Source organism: Eumetopias jubatus, unplaced genomic scaffold, assembly GCF_037043125.1.
Source record: "Eumetopias jubatus isolate StellerSeaLion01/CBP00866 unplaced genomic scaffold, mEumJub1_p1.0 scaffold_4, whole genome shotgun sequence".
Taxonomy (NCBI): Eukaryota; Metazoa; Chordata; class Mammalia; order Carnivora; family Otariidae; genus Eumetopias; species Eumetopias jubatus.
Genome location: NW_028274810.1, coordinates 180,155,842 through 180,173,179, shown reverse-complemented (window position 1 = coordinate 180,173,179; position 17,338 = coordinate 180,155,842).

The following is a 17,338-nucleotide window of genomic DNA, read 5'->3' as shown; positions in this document are numbered from 1 at the left end:
ATTAAATATATCAGTATCTGGACTGTCAAAGGGACCTTTGCTACAGGTCTTAAACACATTAAAACACTTAAAAAACATACCATATAATTCATATACATAAAATGGTGGGACAGGAAAGATTAGTCTGTGGTAAAAAAAAGAAAAAAACAATGCTTGGCTGGGAGATTGAAAGGGTGGTTCACGGGGAAGGGCATGAAGAAACTTTCTGAGGTGATGATGGTATTCTATATCTTGGTCTGGGTTTGGTTTGCAAAGTCAAAACTATCCAGATGGTACATCTAAGACATGTATAATTTAACATAGATTTCACCTTCAAAGAAAAAGAAGTAAAAAAAAATTGGACACAGATTAATACTATGCATTCTGAAGTAGTTGGCAGAAATTATACTGACATTTGCAACTTTGAAATTTATTAAAAAATAAGATAAATGGAAAAATGGGAAAACAGATGAGTAGATAAATAGTGAAGTATAGTGAATATACATCGTAGAATGTAAGTGGTATGTATACAGGTGTTCACTGTAAAATTCTTTACTTACCTATGTGTTTGAGGTTTTCATAGTACAATATAGGAGAAAAGAAAGTATAATGATCAACTTTATTCCAATAATTTGAAATTTTAGCACAACAAAGATAAAAGGAAATGGAAAATCTGTGTAACTTCCTATCCAAAAAAATGAATTTATATTTAAAAATCTTCCTATAATAGAAAATTCTAAGTTGGTTGAGAATCCAGAAACAGACTGATGCTTACAAGAACACTTCATTTCTTTCAATAGTGACACCACAGAGCAACGGAGAAAGGAAAAAATAATTCTTTCAGTAAAATGTTCTATGTAAACTGGATACACAGAACATAAGAAACTACCTTACTCCCTACCTCACTCCAAACAAAAAACTCAGTTCTACATTTACAGATCAAATGGAAATGGTAAAACAATAAAGTTTCTAAAATACAACATGGGAAAATGTTTTATAACCTTGCAGTAGGCAAAGATTTCTTGTACACTACAATAAAGCATTCCCCCAAATTGTAAAACAAAACAAACAGGAGTAAATTAAAGCTAGGCACTTCTATTTATCAAAAAGCACCTTTCAGAGAATAGAGCTCCACGTCACAGACAGGCTTATGTCATGGCTGACAACTGACTGTCAGCATAAGACTACTGAAGAAAGTCGTTCAACCCCTTGGCTTTTAGTGGTCAATTGATTGATGCTGGCTTAAAACCAGTTCTATGATTATGTACTTCCAGTTTGGGACTAAGATGAGACACCAGTGCATCTTTTCCTCTCTTGAATGTCATTAATCATCAGGGAAATATAAATTTAAAACCATTCCCACCAAAATGAGTAAAATCAGAGACAAACAAACCCAGTGTTAGCAAGGGAGGGGACAGCTAAAGCTCTCATTCAGTGGGACCTGGTGGAGTAACTTGGGAAAGCTTTTTGACAGCTAAAGCTGAACACACACATACCCTAGGATCCAACAATTTTGGTCCTGCTGCCTGGACCAAATTTCCAGACCAAAGTGCAGGGAAGGGAAACCAGGCAAAGCCAGACAGTCTCCCTGAGACAGAGCTGGGAGTGTAACACAAAATCCTGAAGTGATAATAGAAAAAAAACTAATAAAGTTAAGGACATTAAGTAATTCTGAGAGACAAACAACAAAATAGGAAAATATATTTGAAACATATAACACACTCATAGAGCTAATCCCCTTCATATGTAAAGAGCCCTTAATAATAAAAAAGAAAAATAGGCAACAACTATGAATGGATAATTTGCAGACAAAAAAATGAAAATGGTCCTTAATTATGAAAAAAGTTTCAATCTTACTCATGCCAAGAAAAAAGGCACATGAAAATGACATTAAGATGTTGATTTTCACCTATCAGACTAGTAAGTATTGGAGAAGTTGTGGGGAAACAGGTGTCCCCACATACCTGAGTGGGACTTTTCATGGTGTAAACTCTCTGGAAAGCAAACTGAGGTTATCTATCCAATTCCCAAAAGCATGTACCTTTGATCTTATAATTCCTCTTGTCAGAATGCATTCTAGTTATGTCAACACATGAAAATAGTGGCAGGGCAAGGTTACTCACCACAGCATCGTTTGCAAACACAAAAGATTGGAAACAACTCAGGTGTCCATCTACAGATAAGTGATTAGATATACACCCATGCAACCACAAGATATGATAATATACAGATACTAAAAAAATGAGTGACCTTATTACGTGCTAGTGGGGAAAGACCCCCAGAATGATGATGCCAGTGTTACGTTAACAAAAAAATTGCAGAAAAGCATATATAGTGTGTCATCATTTGTGCAAAAATTGAGGAGATAAAGGAATATTGATGTTGACTTTATGTGCAGGAAATATCTCAGTAAAAACAAAGGAAAAATAAAATGGAGGAGAAAAGCAGGATGGACAAGAAACAAGGGTGGGGAGGCATCATATCACTGTGTTCCTTCATATCCTTTCTGAGATTTGAACTATGTGTCTTCTGAATCTATACATCTACATAAAACATAAATCATTCTAAAGGGCATTACACGGAGAATGATGAATATGTTTGTGTTCTGAAAAATAAATCCTCTCTAGTTATCAGGGTGCACTCTTCCAATAGGACTGCCTGGAAATTATAATAACGATTACATATTTTTTTATCTTTTCAGCATATTAGACATCTATGCGATCTAGTATGTGAGACAAGAAATGTGCATAGAGTGCAAGACATAAACTGGATTATTGTCATACGCGAAATGCTGGTAGTTGGCAAATGCAGAGACACAGAAACGTGGAACAGAGAACACTAAAATATCTGGGTATGTCTGGGACACGTGAAGAACCAGTCTAATGGGCCTGGAAGAGAGGCGGGGACAGCCAGACTACAAAGTACTTTCAATGGAAAACTTGGTGTGAACGGGGTGGTTCTCCATGGAACAATGGATATGCAGCATGACGTGTTTCCAAGACAAACTTAAACTTGGCCCCTTTATTCTGTTATGTTTACATAATTGCAATCTTTCCACCCTTTTGATAAACACCTTCAGATATCCATGAAATAGCTGCATGTGTAACAAAATACTTTCAATAAATTGCGTGTTTTCAAGAGCACTGCTAAAGAAGAAAAGCCTGCGGAGCGTTGGTCTGGCTGAAACAGTTTGAAAATACAGTGGTGAATAGAGCAGTCCAGGACAGAACACGCTTGAGGAGCTGATGTAAGCTACAGCCGCGCTCCTTCCTAGGCCCTGCGTTTCCTGGTGCAGGACAATAGTAGGATAACTAAATTAACACTTTAATATGCAGAAGGTCAATATAGAGCATCTGTCGGGATGCCTGGGTGGCTCAGTTGGTTAAGCGACTGCCTTCGGCTCAGGTCATGATCCTGGAGTCCCGGGATCGAGTCCCACATCGGGCTCCCTGCTCAGCAGGGAGTCTGCTTCTCCCTCTGACCCTCTTCCCTCTCATGCTCTCTATCTCTCATTCTCTCTCTCTCAAATAAATAAATAAAATCTTTAAAAAAAAATAGAGAGCATCTGTATTTTTCTTTGCGTAACTATAGAGAAGAGTTTGAAAGGTCCTCTGGCAGCTGAAAAAGGACAGATGCAAGTGTCTCAGCAGCATCTTTGTAGGCTTGTTTATACAACGCCTTAAGTGTCTGGCTGTTTATGAAATTTTGATAGACACTGCTGACCACAAGAAACAGTAAAATCATGGCTGAACACTGTGAGATGTGCCATGGGGAGAAAGGAAAAGAAAAGGGCCAGAGAGGGAGCACCGGGGAAGAGTTGGTCACACCAACTTGTGCCAAAGCCAGCCAGTGGTCCCCAGCCCGGGGTCCCCCCCATTCCAGCCCTGGCCTCTGTACCCAGGAGGGAGGGAAACAAGAATATCCCAAATGGTAGTATTTCCAGAAGCCAAGCCCCAGGGAAAATTCACATGCTGACATAGTATTGCAGATAGAGGTGAGTTTTCTCAACAAGCACCTGACAGCCATTATGCAGTATTTTGCAGAAATTTTTGGCCTTCTATGTGCCTAGCATCATGCTAGGTTATATCTTGAGGCATCTTGAGAACTGGGACCACATTTTCTAAATGGCATATACTTAGTCACCATGCCATACCTCCCTGACACACACACACACACACACACACACACACACACACACACACACGCATATCCTGGGCTATCCACCTCAAACATCTAGACATCTTCTCTGACCATACCTTCTGAATCTGAATCATCAAACTGACATGTTGTGCCTCAGAACATGCATAAACATAGAACAGAGCTATTAATGACAAATCACCTTGATAACAGAGCTTATTTACAGTTATGCAACTTAAAATTTCTTTCATTCTCTATTTCTAAATTCCGTAAGGAAGGCAATGACTGCATTAGCTACAAAGTTGGAGAGCTCCCGTGGAGTGTGCAGATCCACCGATCCACTCTACTGCACACTGAGCAAGTCAGTGTCCTGCTTGCCACAGCTGTGCTGATGGAGGTGCTGATTGCGCCGTTCATCCTCGAGAAACATGTACAGCATGCTGTCTGCTGTGCCCCCCACCCCCTACCAGACATGCCCTCCTAGTCCCAAAGAGGAACCAGCAAGGATCCCTCCTGGGCATGTGCAAAGGGCTAAATGAAGCCAACTTAGCAAGGAAGCTGCTCTAATAGCTTGCAGGGGGGAGGCAAGGCTGAGTGTGTTGGAAGGTGCTGATTCATACCCATCCTTGGAAAAGATGCAAAAATCCCAGTGTCCTCAGGTATGTTTCCTCTCACTATTCAAACTACTTGGAATATTTGGACAACTTGGGAGGCATTTCTATGATGACAAGATCTGGTTGGGATTAGATTATTTAATTAGATTTTATTAATAATTATTTACTTACCTAATGGATTATTATATAACATATATAGACATAATATTATTATAATATTATTACATTTGTTATTAGGTATGGCTATTCATTAATAGCCAGATATTATGCTAAGTGCCTTATATACGCATTTACTCTCCTGTCAACCCTGGGCGTTAGGTATGTCATTAATCCTCATTTTTTTAGAGATAGGGGAAGTGAAATAGCTTAGCAAATGTCACATAGCATGTAAGTCAGAAAACTGGGATCCAAATCCAGGTAATCACACACCAGGATCCACCAGGTACACCACACATAGACTGCACTTGAACACCTTGGAGTCAGCGATTTATCCAGTCTGGGGCAGGGGGCTTGCACACCGCTGAAGATGCACCACAGCGGGGGCTCATTCAAGGTCATGGCATTCCAGACCTCCCGGAGGAATGGCAGGCAGCAGCAGGCAGCAGCATTCAGCTGAATTTTCTGTCCAAGAAGCAGCACAGGGAGGAACATCACAATGCCACAGAACACTTGCTTCAAGATACAGAACCTAGACTATGGTGGCTAGAGAGGCGCTGTCCAGCTCTCATGGTGGAGCTAAATTTGCAACGGATTCCTGGCGTTTGGTAACTCACTCCTAGGACTCCAGGCCTGCTGCCTGCGTTCTTGTAATTGGCCCCTGAAAGACACCCCTAACGCTGTCCTTTCCTGCGGACTCAGCAGAGGCCTTCTGACCGCCTTCCAGACCGGCTTTCACACACAGAAATGGATCAGACGTTTGTTCACCTCTAATAGTTGTCTGAGGAGTTAATCCTTACAAAAATAGGTCAGCATCTTTTCTCCTTATCTTAGGATTAACTCCAAAGAAACTCAACTGGGGAAAGCCAAAGCGCTTTGTAGGCCCAAATGCATAATTTCTGTCACACAGACTTCTTTGTTCGTGGATGCCCTGGCCTGAGAATGAGTTTGGAGGGAAAATTTTTTTCATTTTGGTTTATTCTTTACAATGAAATAAATCTTTCCTTGGCCTTTAGATAGGTCACTTTTCTTGATCTTCACTTCTCAACTCAAATACTCAGTGGTGAAAACAAGCAGGGTGACAGGGCAGGCAGCTGAGGGAGCTTGTGGACTCCCAGAGTGGCCGCCAGCCATGTCACCAGTGAGGGCAAGGGCTGCACTGTTGTCTCCACCTGACAAAGCCACACTTCAAGGATTCTTGACCTCAATGGCTCCACGGACAGAGACCCTAGAGTCTCATCAGCAACACATCCAGCAATGTTGCCAGAAAGTGTTTATTTTACATAAGTCCTTTGGATTATAGACTGATTTCTTCTTCTTAGTTCTCTCTCCTCCATTTCCTCCCTCTCCACCAACAAAAACTCATCAGCCCTGAGGGACAGTCCTCCATTTGCCAAAAGGATAAGCACAGAAGTGGTGGATGAGTCCAACAGGCAAAGGGAAGGAACAATGAGAAGCATGGAAGAATGCTTTAGCCACATCTACTAGAGGAAGATGCAGGGATGTGGATGTTGGAGGACCAGAAGAACCTTTTCTACACATGGGGAAAACATGGCCATCTATCCACAAATGTAAGCACAGTTCAAAGTGAGTGTCATAGCTGATACTCAGCTGCCCTTGAAAAACTCAAGACTCTGTTCACCAGAGCTGTGTTTGAAGAATAAATTCAAAGTAGGAGAGTCTTGAATTTACACTTTCTTGATAGAATTTCTCTATTGCAGTGCTAAGACATAAAATCTTACAAAATTTAGAAACACATTAAGAACATCTCTTCTTATGTGACTAGAGGGCCTTTCTGTTTTTTTTTTTTTTAAGATTTATTTAATCTTAAAAAGAGAGAGAATCTCAAGCAGACTCCTCACTGAGTGCAGAGCCCGATGCAGGGCTTGATCTCGCAACCCTGAGGTCATGACCTGAACCAAAATCAAGAGTTGGACACAACCAACTGAGCCACCCAGGTGCCCCTAAGGCCTTTCATCATAAACATGCTCCCTCTTTATAGACGCTTAGCCTGCTCTTAAACTGATGTGAATAGTGAGCATTTTCTCAATGGTAAAATAGTCATTTCATTGCACTTTAATCAAGATGCCCGTTAACTACCCATTACCTTGTACTTATCTAGGACCAAGTCATCCAAAGGCATAAGAGCTATATGCAAGCATGAGACTTTGTGGCAGCAGAGGTGAACATGGAAGCTTACAGGCAGTTGTGAACTCTTCCTTCTTCCATAGTAGATCCGTTTCGAGATAAACTTTTCCTATAGTACTAAATAAATTTCAAATGTTTGCTTATATCAAGACTTAAAAAAAAAGACAGACACCAAACAAGTGGCATTGAACTTTTTAGGAAATTCAAGTTTCATTGCAATAAAAACAGTCAAATTCAGTAAATATGACAATAGGGACCTTGGATGCTATTCAAATTAATCCTACATTTAACAGTAATGGCACAAGTTCCAACTGGGTGCAAAACTGATGAGACAATATCAAATTTTGTTAATTATTTATGGGATTTAGATGATGCAACTCAGATTGGACACCCAGCAATTAGAAACTACAAGTTATTTCCATGTTTGTACTCCATTTTTCCTGAGTCCTCGATTATGGTCAATTGCTGGTCAATTTCCACATACAGCTTTTTAGGGTGCCAGCAGGAGTCTTTCTCCCTGTTGCCCCCTTCCAACTGTGCTCTGCTGAATGCACTGTCTCTATCCCTGGCCATAGCTCAACTAGATTCCATAGCCTTTCTGGTCACTTTCCTATTGATGGTATTAGGTATTTCAGTTCCATTTTAAAAAATCACAACTTCAAACGCTTCTAATTCAAAACTTCTCCCTTCCCCTGACTCAGACCTGGACTAGAGAAGGGAAGTTGTGTCCACATCTTCACTGTTTTACACTATCCTTTTCCATCCCTCCTTCTCTACTCTCCCTTCTGCCTCTGGCTCCTGCGGGATTGGAGTGGCAGAAGACAGAAGAGGTGAAGGACAGAAAGGATTTTCTCTATTTGTGGCACTCTCAAGTATAACAGACACCTCAGTGCATGCTTGCATTTATCATTGTATGGCCCTGTTGTGGGTTCTTCAGATATCTCCTCTGTGTGGACCTACAGATGAACCACTGCTGTCAGGAATTCTCCCCAGTGCCTGAGGGTTTCTCCACCTTCTCTGAGCATCTCTCTCTTCTGGTACACCTCCACCCTTTTGCTGCCCATATCACCTCACCTGTGTAGGAAATTCTAAGGATGACTCAAGCTTGCCTATATTCACAAGGTCTCTCCTTGACCAACAGAAACACCCTTGTCCTTCCATGATTCTGTTTACCTGCTCTACCATCAAGGTGATTCCAGAAACTTCTCATCCACAGACTTCTTTAGGCAAGAGGCATGACCCACTTCCTGTGTCTCTCAAACATTTAGGACTAACAGGTGCTCTTCCACCTCTCTTCCTGGTCCTTGGCAACAGCTCAGCTAATTTTGGCAGCTCAGTACACACTTTTTGAAGCTAGAGGTCCTGTTTCCCTTCTGGAGCATTTCCACTGTCTGAGAGTGTTGTCTGCCATCATTAGACTGGAAGCCAAGACAAAGAGCCACTCAGCAACTCTTTCCAAGGACATTTTTCCCCCATTATCTTCCAACTAACCTCCTTGACTCCTTTTCTAAATTCAAGATAAATGATGGCTAAGTGTCCTAGATCATCATGTGTGCATGTGGGTGTAGGTGGTGGTCACCCTTAGCATGTTCTGCATAGGGGGGTCTGGTCCTTCTCTTTATAATGTATGGCTACCTAATATCCTTTGCTCTCAATTTTCCTGGAGAAAAAGTTCCACTTGACCTCTGCTGTGCATACATTATATGTCCAACTAGATATGAGGTCTGAATGGTGAGGGATCCTGTCGCATAGCTCTTTATATTATCCCCAGTTTCTTTTTCAGTGCATTCTGTACATTGCCTTGGGTACCTATCTGCATGTTACAGAGGTGATTTATGTAGGATAGATGAGAAGAAATCCCAACCTATTATCTATAGCAATTTGGATATCTTGTGTTAAAGCATGATTGGTTATGTAATGATTCCCTGATTTTAACCAACTCACAATAATAAACAGCTAGTTCTCATGGCAATGGAGAAGAGGGATTCTACTAGATTTTTAACACATGTTTACAGGAATACAAAACTTTTCTCTTAATCACTGTTGTATGCTCGTTTTCCTTACCAACCTGCCTTCTATTCTTTTCTTTCATGGATAACTGGTTTCCATAAGCTCCATAATCAGTCCACCATTGCAAGTATCATCATTACACTTGCAGGAACAGCCCCTAAAATTGCCCTTTTCAAGGATGACTCATTGTGGCATATATTTTCAACAAATAGCACAGAACCCTAAACAAATATGAGTCCAGTTATTAATTTTTGTCCAGGATGAAAACAAAGATGGCTGTACTGATTGATGTTGATAATGAAATCACACTAAATCTAGGTCTTCCAACTTGAGAGTAATGAATTTTCTGAGTCTGTTTTTCCACATCTTCCCTCTGTGCTGCCCTTCAATATGGAGTATATTACCTTTTATTCACTAAGCTCTGTCCTACACTCTTTAAATTCTCTTTTCCAGTCATTTCTAAGAGTTAGGCAATAGCCCAGATATTGAGTTCTTCTTCGTTCATTTCCCAAATGTCTGTAACAAGTAAACTATAACATCAAAGAAAAGAACACATCCACTCCAAAAAATGGGAATAAGCACTAGCCACATGAAAACAAAACAAAACAAAACACCAAGGATTTCAGGTAAGTATAATGCTAAAGAAACCAGACTGAGAAAACAATAGAGGGGTGTCAGACAAAAACCTTTCTTGAGAGAGTACACTCTGTCTCAGAAGTCACCAGGAGACATTGCCACTTACCCTGACATGACCTGTGAGAGCTAGAGATGAAGTGATTCAAAGGGTATCAAAAGGACATAATCTGAACTCGGTCTTGCCTCTGTAAAGCAGTCTTAGCAGTATATACAAAAAGCCCATTGGGATTTCCTGGTATGGCGACCACACTAATTAGACAATCACCTAGGGAAGGTGTATATGGGAAGAGCACAAGAGTTATTTCTAGCATGAATAATCACACCAAGTAGAAAAGTAACTTTTTGAAGGGGCAGGAAGAGGGCTTTTCTCACCACAGTCCCCAAATTGTGTCTCCCTGTAGCTCTAGCCTCTCTGAGTTTCTCCTAGGAATTAGAAAGAGACCAACTGATTTTTGCACATTCATATTAGCTACCTCCTTCTGAGATATTGATTTTTGTTCTCAACTAAATTAAAAGGGCCCTATGTTTCTAACATTAGAATAAGCATTTCTGAAGAGGAGAAAATGCAGACCAAAAATTATTTATTCTTGCTAAATTGAACATGTCAGTGGGAACAGTACTATGTTTATAGTGGGCATTGTTGGTTGCCATGCCCACCTCCTGCTTCTTAGGTGAATCCCACCCAATCCCAGCTTCACAAATGGGTCCTGACCCAACCTGTGCTCTGCAGTGATAAGGAACAAGGGGATAGGGTGGGGTGCCAATCATTTTTGGACACATATACATACACACACGTTCTCCTTTGCAAAGTGATTACATTAATGTCATTTGGAAGCAAAACGTTCAACCCAAAAGAAAAAAAGATATAGAATCAAAGAAGCTAAACAAGAAATATATAACCTTAAATTTGAATTGAAAATATTATTATGTGCACAAGACGTATTTTTATTTTTAAAAATTTCTTTGCTTCACACATTCAGTATTCTAGAAGCAGTAACAAACCCAGTAACAATGACAACCATAACCCAAATTTTGGTCTGCAAGAACCATTTGCCATTAAAAGAAGCCAGTTTTAATTGGAGAAACGACTAATTCCCTATATGGAGCAAGAAGTGTAGTGGATGAGGTTGGAATATTTTGTAACATCAAAATGGAGGGAAACTTTTGATGGCTACAAGATTCAGGTCAAAATACAAACAGAAGCAAACTTGAATAGGCTCCTAGGGGCTAAAAATGGAACACCAGAAGCAACAAAAGTAAGGAATGAATTGAAGTATCAAATACGTTTTTTTAAAAAGATGAATTTGCAATGATGAGGGAAAGATCTTATTTAGCTTTGGAGATTGTTAGGCCAAGTCTTTATTCTAAAGCTTGCCAATAAAAGAAAACAATCAGTAATGTCCCCTACCTTTCTTAAACCATATTTCAGGATAACCAAACAGTTGATGAGGAAAATGTTTTCTTTGTGGAAGACTTACAGCTAATAAAAGCAGTAGGAGTGACAGAATCAGAGTACCACCATTTAGAGTATTAATGAAATAAAGAAATCATGGGCCTAGACAGTAATAATCAATGGCTGCTAACACCATTGGGTGAAGGGATAATGGCAAAGTTTATAAAAGGATGCCTGAGTCAGATAATACCTAAACATGTTCAGCCATCTTCCGATGACAAAAAGGAGAATAACCCAGATCGTGTGCCTCCTGATATCATGCAGGTAAGTACCCAGCATCACCTAAGAAGCCTTTTTGCCAAAGAACGAAACTTGATCAAACCTCTGAATCCAATGATATTTGAAATGCAGAGGACAAAAGGAACACACTGAAAGGCAGCACAAGTGTGCCATCAACCAAAGACAGATGGTGAGAAATTTTACAGGGCAAACGCCTGTATTCTTCAACAAGGAAATTTGGGGAGCAGGGGGCAAGGAACTGGTATAGACCTACAAAAACTATCAACCAAATGCAATGTGGATCTTTAGAACTTGATTAGAACAAAGTAAGTATGCAGAGGCTTTTATGAGTCAATGAAGAAAATTCAAACACCAACCTGATCTTATAAGATATTTTTTTAATTACTATTATTTTTTAGATGTCATGATGGCATTGTTATGTTTTAAAAAATCCTGTTAGCAATATATGCAGCACCGTTTACAGTCGGAATTATATGATTTCTACAATTTGCTTTACATTATTAAATTTTATAGGTATGATAATGGTATTCCAATTATGTTAAAAATCTTTTCTCTTAGAGAGTTATGTTCAAGTATTGACATAAGAAATTATATGGTTCTAGAATTTGCTTTAAAATATTAGGTTGGGAGGTATAGGAAAAAGTTTTGGGAGAAGGAACATGGATGGAAAGACCAGCTATATGTTGATCATTGTTGAAGCTAGGCATTGGATTGAATATATTATTAACTGCTTTTTTATATATAAATATTTTATAATAAAAAGAGTATAGAAATACTCATTAGTGTAAAAAAGAATGAAGAGAAATATCTCTAGGAGTATTTAACTTCCTTTTAAGAATGCAAATTAACTGAAATTCTTTGAGTAAAAAAAAATGATGTGAAATCTAGACCCCACCCTAAATTTATATTCTTTCTCTTTTAAAATAATTAAACATATTTTAATCCTTTGAATTCCATTTTATTCCTATCTGCCTTTTTACTACTGTATCTATAAAGGATTTTAAATTTTTTGCATGCCATCACAGACTTTTATCTCTCCAAATAGACACTCATGCTTTGAACAAGAAACACAGATTCTCCTTGGTCCATCTCCTATCGTAACATTTGACATATTTTAGGTAATAGTAAACAATGGAAAAATGGATGACTGAATGAAAAAAATTAATGAGTGCCTACATCTATTTAGAGAGAAAGAGAATTAAATACTTAAAGGAGAATATCAAATTTGATTTATAGGAAAGAAAATGAGTAAACAACATAAAAGGATCATAAATGTATCAAAATTTTTTTTTAATTTCCTCGTTATGTATATGTGTGTCTATCTAGTGCTGTATACAATGACAAGATATAACACAGAAGAGCATCTAGTGATAGGAATGAAGATCAGATGAAATATTAATGAGAGCTATTCATTTTACCATCTTGCATAATAGTAAATGGAAATGCCTCTATGTCTAAATGATAACATAAAGTGATTATATAAGGTAGCACTGAGGGTGACTTTAAAGGTGAAATCTTTCTGAAATTCCAATTTTGTAGAACTAGTGCATTCTCAAGGCAAAGTAAAATTGCTCTTTAGCTGAACCAGAGATTAAAGCTGAACCTCTGTCAGGGGTGGTTTAGTTCTGCCCAGTGAATGGGATGTACTGTCCCTGAGGCAATGTAATTCTGTCTGTTCTCTCTTCAATTTGAGCATTAGTTAGCCAAGAGCTCATTCCCTGAAGCACAGTCTAGAATCCTGTACCATACATCCTAATTTATAAAGCCACTTGCCAAGCACTTCTCAAACTGCGAATTGGCCAGAAAATAGTCTCAAGCCAGAGCTGTCTTGGGAAATTGAAGTTGGCCTTTGGCTCCTCCACTTTCCATCTTGGTAAGTACCCCATGATCATCCCTGCCCAGACTCTTTGCCTCTCCCAGCCCCCAGTCCTTCAGACTATATATCCTCCAACCCATCCCCATCACACCATCACCATTGCCATTCCAAGTTAACTCACTTGAATCCACCTCATCCATATCTTTTGTAAGAGTCTTTATTTTTTAAAGATTTTATTTATTTATTTGAGATAGAGAGAGAGAGAGCATGAGCAGGGTGAGGGGCAGAGAGAGAAGCAGACTCCCCGCTAGGCAGAGAGCCCGATGGGGGACTTGACCCCAGAACTCTGGGATCATGACCTGAGTCGAAGGCAGATGCTTGACCAACTGAGCCACCCAGGCGCCCTCGTAACAGTCTTTGAAATGCACATTCTGTACATAGACCGCTGACTTTTACACGAACACATTCTCCTCTTTTCTCCTCCTTCACCTTGATACTTGAGCCTGGATATGTAACTCACACTAATGTTCCCATGATCCCAAGTGGCACATATTCAACATTAAAATGAGGTGATACCCGAAGTGCTTTCAATGAGGCATCAGACCTTTGATCATTATCGGATCCCTAAAGGAAATTTCCTTAATCAATCCAGCCTATTATCTTTATTAAGAAGTTCTGGGCACCATTACCTTCAAACAAGCTCTGAAAAATAGGCTCTGACACCTAATGTCAGGAAATGTCAAACCATCCCCTTTCTCCCAGTCTTACCTACATGAGGATGATTTCATTAGGAAACACACCTTGGGCTTTTCAGTCCGGGTTTTTATATATTTAGGTTCCATGGATAAGAGTGTTTCCTTGTGCAAAAAACAAAACAAAACAAAACCTATAGCACAAAAAAAGGAAGAGATAAAATATTCATGGGGAGCAAAACCATAAAAGTTCGTTAGCCAATAAACTAGTAAAAAAATGATCTAAGTGCAAATTTTATTGTTGCTTTCTCACATGTTGAAAGAAGGAAGAAAAGAAAGAGAGAAAGAAGACAGAGAGAGAGGGAGGGAGGGGGCAGGCAGAAAACAATGACAAAGGAAGAAAAGGTGATTTTGTGCGACAAACATGTACACTTATTTTTATATAACAGAGAGACTTACTCTCTGTACTTCAAAAATACTTACTTATAGACTCCTCCTAAGAACTGTAACAGATAGAAACTATTATTATTTTCATTTTACGGATGAACAAACTGAGGCACAAAGAGAATAAGAATTTCCATACTTTGTCCAAGGTCACACATCGAGCAAATGGTAGAACCCATACTTAAACGCAGGCAGGTCACTAAAAACAAATAATTTTCTTTATAATATAAGTGAAAGTACTAAGTAAATATATTATTGAAGCTTATAATCTAGAGCAAAAATGTAATAAAAAAAGACAATAGCCCTCTAATAAAAAGATTAGTAAATTTAAGCAAATGATACATTTTGTCACAATCTGATGTTTGAAAAACCTTTAATAAATGTTACCAATGCCACTTTTTCAGCTACTTTAGCTCCTAATTAGCATGATGCTAAGATTGTTAAATGTTATCCATAGTAATCCTTAAATGTTTTAATTTCATTTTAATTCAGAAGAATAATATTCTATTATAGATAAGGACATGGGAATCGCAAATTGCAAGAAGAAAGAAGAAGGAAGAAGAGGAGAAAAGGAAGGAAAAAGAAAGAAAGGAAGGAAGGTAGGAAGGAAGAAAGAAAGGAGAAAAAGAAAGAAGAAGGAAGGAAGGAAAGAAGAAAGAAAGAAAGAAAGAAAGAGAGGAAGGGAGGGAGGGAAGAAGAAGGAAAAAAAGAAACAAAGGAAGGGAGAAAGAAAAAGAAAGAAAGAGTACTTCCAGAAAAACTTGTATTTATGCTTATAGTACAAAATAACCACTTAGAAACTTTTTGGAAAGTTTTTATTTTTAAATTTTTACTTTTTGATAATCTTAGGCAAAACAATAATTTCATCACCACTTTATTTTGTAGCTCTCACGCATTCATTTTAATGGTATTTTAGTCACTGAAATTGATTGGATATGATTGCACTGGACACACCAGCACTTTGAAACCATTCTCAGTGCTTGAAATCTTTTATCTCTCCAGTTAGTCTTTCAGTTGCATGATTAAAAATGATCAACTATAGGGGCACCTGGATGGCTCAGTCAGTTAAAGTCCAACTCTTGGTTTTGGCTAATGTCATGATCTCGGGGTCCCGGGATCATGCCTGGTATAGGGGGGGGGTCTATGCTCAGTGGGGAGTCTACTGGAGATTCTCTGTCCCTCCCCCTACTCATGCACTTTGTATCTCTAAAATAAAGAAATAGAGGAGGGTGTATGGTTCAGTCATTAAGCATCTGCCTTCAGCTCAGGTTATGATCCCAGGGTCCTGGGATCGAACCCTGCATCCAACTCCCTGCTCAGCGGGGAGCCTGCTTCTCCCTTTCCCACTCCCCCTGCTGTGTTCCTGATCTCCCTCCCTATCTCTCTCTCTGTCAAAAATAAATAAAATCTTTTTAAAAAAAGAAAATAAAATAAAGAAATAAATCTTTAAAAATAAGACGAATTATAAACAAAGTGTCAAAGATCAGAGAACTCTCCAATTGCCTCTAAGTATATTGACAAACTGCTCTAGATGAAGGAAAAATACTCCTAAATATTGTTAAATCACACCAAAAATGTTGGCCAAGATAGATCTTCTTGATATAAGAAATGTGATTTGAAAACCCAGTTTGGGTACATTAGGTATTAACAAGTGATTCTAACAAAGATTTCCTCAGATGTGCCACTGAGATAATATCAAAAATGTATCCACTGTTGTAAGCTGACAGGAGCTTCTGAAAGAATCTTTTGGCTAAAAGGCTCAGGCCACAGGAAGTCCTGACAAAGTAGCAAATTAATCACAATGTCCTTTGTGATCTGTAACAAACCACACTGTCCCCTAGTCTATTTCAATGTTGCTGCTGACAATAAATATGTGAAAAGTGTTATTTAATGAAATGGAGAGAGTCTAATTGGCCCAGAGTTTTTGAAGTGTAGATCCACTGCCCTTCCTTTACCAGAACCATGGTTATATTCACTTTGAACTTGGATTGGCTTGGCCAACAAGAGGAGAGGGCAGGGAGGGCATGTATATACGAAGACCAAATGCTTTTCTCCATATAAATACGTGTGTTCAAATATTTAAGAAATTTTGTGCATCATTGCCCTAGAGGTTCAGTGTCAATTTATGGTCAAAATTGAATTTTACCCTAAAGCAATCTTTTTCATTTACCAATGATGACAGCTGGTCTTTGAATGTGTCTGCCTATTCAGTGGTTATGAGCAATGCCTTTGCCCATAATTCACAAGGCCTTTTAGAAAGAATGAGCCCTTCTACAAAGTGTCTACTGACGGTGCTTCTGCCTGACTCGCCCCATGCCTTCATTAAACTGATCCATTTATGTTTAAAGTTGATCCTTCTCCCTTTGCCTAAGATGTGAAACAGAATTTGCTATTCCTTGGTGCTCTGGACTTTGCAATCTATGTTTATAATGATGTCCCCGAGGCTGTTCTGGCATTCTGCAGCTCCCTCACAATAATCAAAGAAAAACCAAACTCTGGAGCAGCATTATCAACAACTCTTGCCAGGATCATACATTCTAGAAGGTGAGGGGAGCCAGAAGCCAAGCCATAGTCACGCAGCACAGACAAGAATCTTCTGCATGAACTTGAATCATAAGAAGAAAACTAGGTTCTTTTCAGATCCTCCCATAAAACATGAAAAATGCATGATGCCAACTAATTCAGAGACACAATTAATCGTGTGTATTACAGATCTAGTTCCAATAAACTTAACATGTGGGGGTTAAAATAGAGACATTCACCGTCAAATTATTCATTATTTTTCACCCGGTCATAATATGTTTATGCAGCACCAATAAAATCACTTGTTGAGGAAGACAAAAAAAATCAGTATCTCCCACATCAGGAGTTATTTCTCTCAAAATGTTCCTCAGAAGAATATTTGCCATTCAATTAGCACATTCCTAAAGCACAGCCCTGTCGTTACCAAGATTCTGTTCCCCTTCCCTGAAAGTACAATCTCACAAGCGTCTTGGTAATGTCATTTAAATCC